Source organism: Chionomys nivalis, chromosome 2 (genome assembly GCF_950005125.1).
Source record: "Chionomys nivalis chromosome 2, mChiNiv1.1, whole genome shotgun sequence".
NCBI lineage: Eukaryota > Metazoa > Chordata > Mammalia > Rodentia > Cricetidae > Chionomys > Chionomys nivalis.
Window position 1 is genome coordinate 41389518 of NC_080087.1, and position 8112 is coordinate 41397629.

The window sequence follows — 8112 nt, forward strand, 5'->3', positions numbered from 1 at the left end:
TCTTCATACACTGATAGCCTGGTGTATATAACCACCACAGTCGGTCCTATCCATGGACACTTTGTAAACTACTGTGGCTGCAATCTGTAATGTATTAAGACAGCATATAATATTTCCCAACAAGTTTTAATCATTATTAAATGATAGAAATCTATTGGTCTTGAAGCAATGTCAGAACAAAATTGAGTTTTGATTTCTCTTCTACTTGTTGTCTTCCCCATTTCAAGTAATAACAAATTCATCTTTTGTAATCTCTAAGGCCAAAGACTGCCAATGTCACCCCTTTTCCCCCCTCTTGTAACAACTTACCCGGCAGGAAATACTCCTAGCTCCACCTCCCACATTTGCCCAGTATCTGATTCTTTCAGACCACCTCCACAGTCGGCGTTGTGATGGGGCCACCAAGAACCCTTGCATGGATTAGGTGTCCTCTTAGCCCATCTCCTTGCTTCTACTGCATTCCTGCCCCATTGCACAGAGTATTTCTCAAAGGGGTAGCCTTTGGGTGTGGAAGTCAGACTGTTCATCTCCTCTGTTCAAGAACGTTTGAAAGTTTCTGCTGTGGTTGAAATGTGAAATGTCCCTCATAGACTCATGGGTTTGAACACCTAGTCCCCAGCTGGTGGCACTGTTTAGGGACCCTGGGACATGGGCTGGTCACTAGAATGGTGGGCCTTTGAAGGTTATATCCAACTGCATTGCATCGTAGAATTTTCAGCTTCATCTGCCAGGATGTGAGAAGCTGCCACCTCACACTTAGATTCCTCAGACTGAAACTTGTACGTCAATCTACTAAATTCCTGTTAGTCTGCTGGTCCCATTCACTCTGGAGAAACCTGGAGAGTATGCATGCTTACTGTGTTTATTATGTTCCTATCGGTTTCCAGAATCTACATTCCATGAAGAACAGAATCACAGATACACTTCAAGTACTCAGAATAATAAGGTATTTTACATCACTGGGGGAATGAACGGATGAAACCGTGTGACCAAGACAAATGTTTAATAAATATGCAAAGGATGGGGTTCCTGGTTCAGAAAACACACTTTCGTAACAGGAAAGTACTAGAACTTTCTAGAAGGAAGAGAAAAGAAACACAGAAGAGAACCCTACTAAGGTCTCCTTGTGTTACTTTTTTTGTTGATAGACCTGGGTGTCAAAAACATTTTGTTTGGGGAGTTGGGGCTTGTCCTTGTCATTCACAAGAATCTGGGCAAAGCTGTGTGGATCAAGTTGCCTGCCTCCTGCGCAGGGGCAGGCATTTCCTGGTGTGGTGTCAGATGTCTTCCTTAGGTGGGTTTGTCACTGAGGGATTAAAGACTCTGGGGTGAAGAGCCAGGCTGTGATGCCTGAGCACAGCAGTATCTAGGATCTCTATTCAGCTTCTTAGATTGAGCTCTACGTTCACTTCCTCCCTGAACTGGGGAATATGAGCAGTGGAACCCGAGCAGGGCTCTGGGCTTGCTCCTTTCCCGACTCGGACCCCAGGGAAAGCCATGGCTCTTGTCGAATTAAAGCGAGGTGAGAAGGGCAGGCAGCTGGCAAAGAGGAGGGAGGCGTGCGTGCACAGGAGGGTGATTTAAAGACAGATGACAAAGGGTGGAGGGAATAAATGGGAAGAACAGATGGGTGGAAACAGAGTGGGGAGACAGGCTGAAAAAGGAGGGCCAACACGGGATTGTTAATTTGCTGCCTATCCCTCACTGACTGGCATTTTTAATCGTTATATTTCCTGGGGAGAAGATACTATTAATTTTTCCTCTGTAAACATGAAAAGAAAACTGTATCATTCAAAATGGAAATCTCTGGTAATAAGAGAAGAAAGTATTTTTTTTCGAATATCTGTGAACATGAGTTACTTTCAGATGTCAAAAGTTGCCTGACAAATGACCCTTAGACCCCACTTTCCAACATGGTTGGCATTGGCCTTCTGGCCTACAGGAGATGTGTTTACACACGCCTCCAATCAAGGGACACCACACCACAGACCTGAAACTGGTCTCAATGACAGGAAAATTCACAAGCAGCGAGTTACCTATCCACAGACACCGCAGGAATACACCCATGGCAGGAGCAGCAGCAAAGATTCAGAACAACATACTGGCAGACTGAGAGAGCTTCATTTTTTTTTTTTTTTTCCTTCGCAATTACCGACAAACTTTTCAGATCTGGAGGTGTCCGTATTCCTCCTTCAGTCTAGAAAGGTCTGCACTGTTCGGTAATTGCCACAGCAGCGCATATAAAAGGCGCAGGAGAAAGGTGCAAAAGTCATTAACAGGCGAGAAATGGGAAGCAATCAGCAACACTTTAAGCAAATTATTACCATGAAATTACACTCCCAGCTTGAGATAAGTGTCCTGGCCCTGTTAAAGCTATATACACCTCGCTGGGTTAGCCGCCGCTGAGGAAACTTTTCCTCTTTGGTTTATTGATGAAGTGTTAAGTCATGATGGACAGGCTGCTGCGAGGCTAGCGAAGGAGAACTGCCAGCTTCTTCCAGGGCTTCCTTCAAAGGCTTGCTTCCTGCAAAGCGGACCTGTGAAGAGACGCTGTACGAATACTCCATTCGACATTCGGCCGCCTTTGGAGATGGAATGGAAAGCTAACTGGGAAGAGCGTATTTTACGTCCAAGTTTGCATGCTTTCCTAGGGTGTTGAGGGAAATGGAGTATGGGAATAGGCAGCTGAGGGTCACATGGTATCTTCATAGCTCCCTCCTGCAGCTGGCTAAGCAATCTGCGTGATGGAAAAGGTCGCAACCCCCCTCCTAACAATCCTGGGCTTTCCCCAGCTACTCCTCTGAGCCGAAGGTTCCTCCCATCATCCTCTCTGGCCCAGCCTTTGGAACGGACTCTTGAGTGTTTTCCCTATCTATGTCTCAGGTTGTTCCCGATTGCTTTCTCACCTACCACTCTATAAAGCTCCAGATGCTGAACTGTGGCCTGGGCCACTGGACTCTGAAAAAAGCAGTTACAACCGCCAACCCTTCAGGGAGCTTCCTCTCTGAGATCAGTCAGCGGCCTTGGAGCCCTCTGTCTCCCTGCTGGTGCTTGAACCCAGCATGCTTTGCTAGGGTTCTGCTCTTCCAGGGAAACAGGTTGGCATCCTGTGGCTCTGAATAAGTGCAGGGCAGTCAGGTTTTTTTTTTTTCTGGCAGACATAACAGCCCCTCCCGGCAGTGCCCCTGGAACGTGCCCAACACTCTCAGCATATTAGCCCACCGAATTCATCCTTCTAGCTGGGGGCAGCCAGATAAGAGACAGTGCTGTTCTCCGTGGCACTTTCTCCGTGTCCTTTCTTGCACTAGCCGCAAAGGAACCTATGAGGAAAGATTACAAAAAGGCAAGAGGTTTTGTTTTTTTCACCCTGATAATGAATTGGATTTTGGGTGCTCACTTCTGCTGAGAGGCAAGATGGCTTTGTAGTGCACACAATGCACACTGAAGGAAATAAACGAATGAAAGAAAGCGCAATAAAAGCGGAAGAAATGCAGTTCCTGGATTTTGGCATTGCCATGATAAAAATTCCTCCTATATACTATATAAGCTTTAAAATCTTACCACTACCAAACCTTAGCTTTGGAGGCTGTGTTTCTTTTCTTTCATGCTTTTGTAACTAAATACCTTACAAGAAACAGCTTAAGGGAGGAGGGTCAGAGTTTGGAGGGGGGGGATCAGAGTTGACTGGAGGTATGGCTCGGGAAAAACAAGGCAGCAGGACACATCACAGCCACACTAAGGATGCAGAGCAGGAGATGCTTGAATGCTCAGCTTACTTTCATCTTTTTGTTTAGTTTAGCACCCTAGCCCACAGAACGATACTGCCCAGATTTGCAGTGGTCCTCCTCTGTTAGCTGAACTGAGACATTTCTTCACAGGCATTCCCAGAGGTCCATTTCCTGGGTGATTCCAGATCCTGCCAAGTTATAATCCAGATTAATTAACGTAGAAAGGAAAGTTGAATTTATGTCTAACATAGCAAAGAAGACAGTACTGTTCTTTCTCTACACATACCTGAAGCTGTATGGTGTAGACTGAACTTTCAGAATGTTACAGAACAGTCAATTTCCATGAAAATAGCTCCAATCTTCTTCTCTCGCCTTGTCTCGTATTTAAGCGTGTCTGAGCACCACTAGCTGGACTTCTGTGCTTTGCCTTTCGAAACCATGTCAAGAATTATGTGTGGGAGCCGGGCGGTGGTGGCGCACGCCTTTAATCCCAGCACTTGGGAGGCAGAGGCAGGCGGATCTCTGTGAGTTCGAGACCAGCCCGGTCTACAAGAGCTAGTTCCAGGACAGGCTCCAAAACCAAAGAGAAACCCTGTCTCAAAAAACACACACAAAAAAAGAATTATGTGTGTGGTCTGTAAGTTGAGTGAGACATCAGCAAAATGCTGCTCCATGGTGCCGACTCTCAAATCCTTTCCCAAACGGAACTTCCTTTCAATTCTTCATGATGGGACTCGATTCATAATAAAATTTAGATCTTACCTTGGGTAAATGAGATAGCCAAGTAGTTCAATTATTGAAAGAGACTTACAGAAACTAAAGTGCCAATGCCAACCAAAACTTTTATACAGTCACTAAGATACAGGATAGCATGAACTCTAAACATCCAAAAGGATCTGGATAACGACTTCTGATTGATGGCCAAGATCATTCTGGATGTGTTTCTCTCCTGGGCTTCTGTACAGATGACACCTTGGATTCCAGGGACACCCACCCCCAAATGAATCTGTGATGGAGGATCCCTCTATCTTCTTAGTCACATGGGGTTGTTTCCTGTTAGTTAATCAGACACAATGATACCTACAGAGCATCAGTCTCACCGCTGTAGACAAATAAGGCTGACAAGTTGGGACACATACCCTGAACCTTCGCTCGAGTTTGTGGTCATGAAGCCACACTTCAGTCAGCACATTTTGTGTGTCACCTGGGGTCAGTGTCATGGAGACACAGTCAGGACTCTAAGAAAATAGCTCAAGCCAGTTCTGGGCTTATTGGAATCCACACTCAGATGCAGTCTCATTAGCTCAGCACGTAGTGGGATAAATGCCCTTCCTGTTCTGATCGCTGCCACCCACCCCTCTCTGTGCTTTTCTTCCTCATCAGAAACCACTGACTCCTCTTGTAGGACCAAAGTACAAGTGAGCCAATCTTGTTGAAGAAAGAAGTCAGACTGAAGCTTTTACGTCTAAAACTGATCTTGTCTAGCAATCTAAACATCACGATGGCATTATGCCCGCTGGTATTTGCCGTGGTTCTGGCTCCTGCCCAGCCCTTTATGGCCTGCCTATTTGTTTGTACTGGAGCCCTGCCTTAAGCCCCACTTGCCTAGGCAAAGTCTTAGTCAGTTGTGACACCCTTGCCAACTCCAACTCTAATCGAAGGTCCTTCTGAAAATATAGTTTTCTCCAAAACTGGTATCCTAGGAGGGAACTTCCCTCTTTTCCATCCACAAGGTCGAATCCCTTTGAGTGGCTGTGCTGTTCTGAAGTAATGACCTTCTGGTATGGTACCTTCCTGGTCATTTTCTATTGCTATAGAACACCAGAACCTGAGTCCTTTATAAAGAATAGAGGTGCATGGTTAAATCTGGGGAGGCCGAGAACAGCATGATGCTAGTATTGGCTTAGCTTCTAGTGAAGCGTTCTGCTCTGTAATGACATGGCGGACGGGAGTTGAGAAGAAATGAAACATGCCAGCCAGCCATGCTCTCCTCCAGTCTGTTCTCAGGACCAGACTGTAGCGGGAGTGAGAGTCACACCTGTGAGAATTAACACAGTCCCTTAAGACCAACATTGATCTTTTCATGGGAGCAGAGCCATAGTGACCAAAGTGCTTCTCAAAGCTCCTGCCTCCTCCCAACACCTTCACATGGGGCATCAAGTTTCAACAGGAGGGGACAGCCCAAATTCAAACCTCCTCAGTGTTTACACAGTTATAGGTACCTCCTTCTTACCTCTCACTCTCATTAAAAAGTCCTCAGCCTGTCCTGTGTTTTAGCAAGTCTGGATTAAAATTTCAGACAGGAATAATTCTTAGAAGAAATGCTATATTAAGCAGGCAAAACACCTACCAAAACAACATTAGAGTTTTGGAATTAAACCTAGGGATTATCCAGCTGAGTGGTTTATTGTTTTTGCAACTGAGACTTTTGTTTCTTAAAGAACATCAGATAGATGTTCACATGAAATTAATCAAAAATGAATCTGTGAAGGAGATGGAGAAACTAGGAGTTAAGATCATAACACAGAGCCAACCGGGACTCACTGTAGTTTGAGGACTCTTGGTCTTTTCCAATGGCTTTCTTCTAAAAATTCACTGAAAATCATGGATGATAGCATTTTTCATAGATTCGAGCAGAAAATTTTTATTTAGATTTACTGTTTGTGGCCCTCAGAGTTTGGAATGCCAAGTGATCAAACCCACCAACCAGTCTCATTCTTTTGGGCCAAATCCCCACACGCTTGCCTTTTTGAGTGCATGTCTCATGCAAGATACTGCACTGGGGCTTTGAGGGGCGAAAGCAAGATACGTTCTGTGAGCTTAAGCCGAACGGATACATCTACAGCTAGAAAACTAGGGTCAAAAATAGTGTAATAAAAATAATAAATAAATAAGGTTTTAAAAATAGTCGTATTAGAGCACTCCAGAGAAGCAGAGTAAATAGTATTTGTGTGTGTATGTGTGGGTGTGTGGGAGGGAGGGAGAAAAGGAGAAAGTTTGTTTTAAAGATTATGCTTGTAGTAGTAAGACATCATGAGATCTGTAGGAGAGACCAGTAAGCTAGGGATACAAACTGTTGCTGTTATGCAGGCTAGAGGAAATCTGAAGGAATGTCCTCATCTTTGAGGAAGCTCAGTCTTATCATCATCATCATCATCATCATCATCATCTTCATCATCATTATTGTTTGAAACAAAGTCTGCTGATCTAAATGTTAATTGCATCTAACAGTTATGTTCACAAAGATGTCAAGATATTTTGCCAAATATCCGGGTACCATGGCCTTGCCAAGTTATCACATAATAGTTAACCACTGAAGCCCAGAAAAATATTTTTTGGGGGGGGGGAGGCTGGGAGATAACAAGGAAATCCTCAGATACAATGTGGTGTATGAGAGTTACAAGGGTGAGGGAGAAATGATTCGGGGTGTGGCCTCAGCTAAGTTATATAAGAGAGCACACAGCTAATGCTAAGGGGGGGGGTCACTTAAACATCTACTTAAAGAGGAGCCATAAAATTCTTAACAGGTTGTCCAAGACCAAGTTCACACAAAAGAACTCTAAACTCAGTCGCATTCAGGCAAAAGCCCGAGCTTGGTTAATTTTCTCTCCTCTATACCTCTAAGTAGTTAACGTATAGACACTGCTTTCTAATTTTAACTCCATTATTAGAGTTCGCAGACACAAATTCTTCCTTCATTTGAGACCCAACTGCCAAAGTCCTTTGTGAAGAAGGGATCAAAAGGCTTTTATAAGGTGAAAGCCTTAGCTGCTTCCTGTTTGCCGTGTGACCGAGTTATAAAACAGCTGTGGACTCCCCCAGTTTCCCAATCACACATAACAACTTGCTTCCAAAGGTAGGGAGCTTCTCATTTTATCGCATGTAACAAAATATCAGCTACTTTCCCCAGGATGGATTAACTATTGTTCCTTTTAAATTTATTTATTTATCTATTTATTTAGGGTGAGGTTACATTTGCTCTTATTTTAATGCTACTCAATGGTTTGCTGTAGTCCTCTTGACTGTGTATTTAAAGCATGACCAAGTATTAGAGAACTGTAATATTTTAGAAATAGCCATAATATTTTGATACCACAATGATGTGCTACAGTATTTTTGTACGTAATGACTGGGAAAGGTGAGCACTGTGGACTGAATATTGGAGATCCCCCAAATTTGAATGTCCTACCCCTCCAGTGTTCTGGTACCAATAAGCAGGACCCAAGGAAGGAAGGAAATTTAGTGGTGCCCATGTGGGTGGAGTCCCCACAATTGGATTAGCACCATCATAAGAATTGCCTGAGCTTTCTGTTCTCACCAGGTAAGAAGCAGCCATCTGCAAGCAAAGCCTCCTGCTAGATCGCCATGATCCTGACCTTAGCTT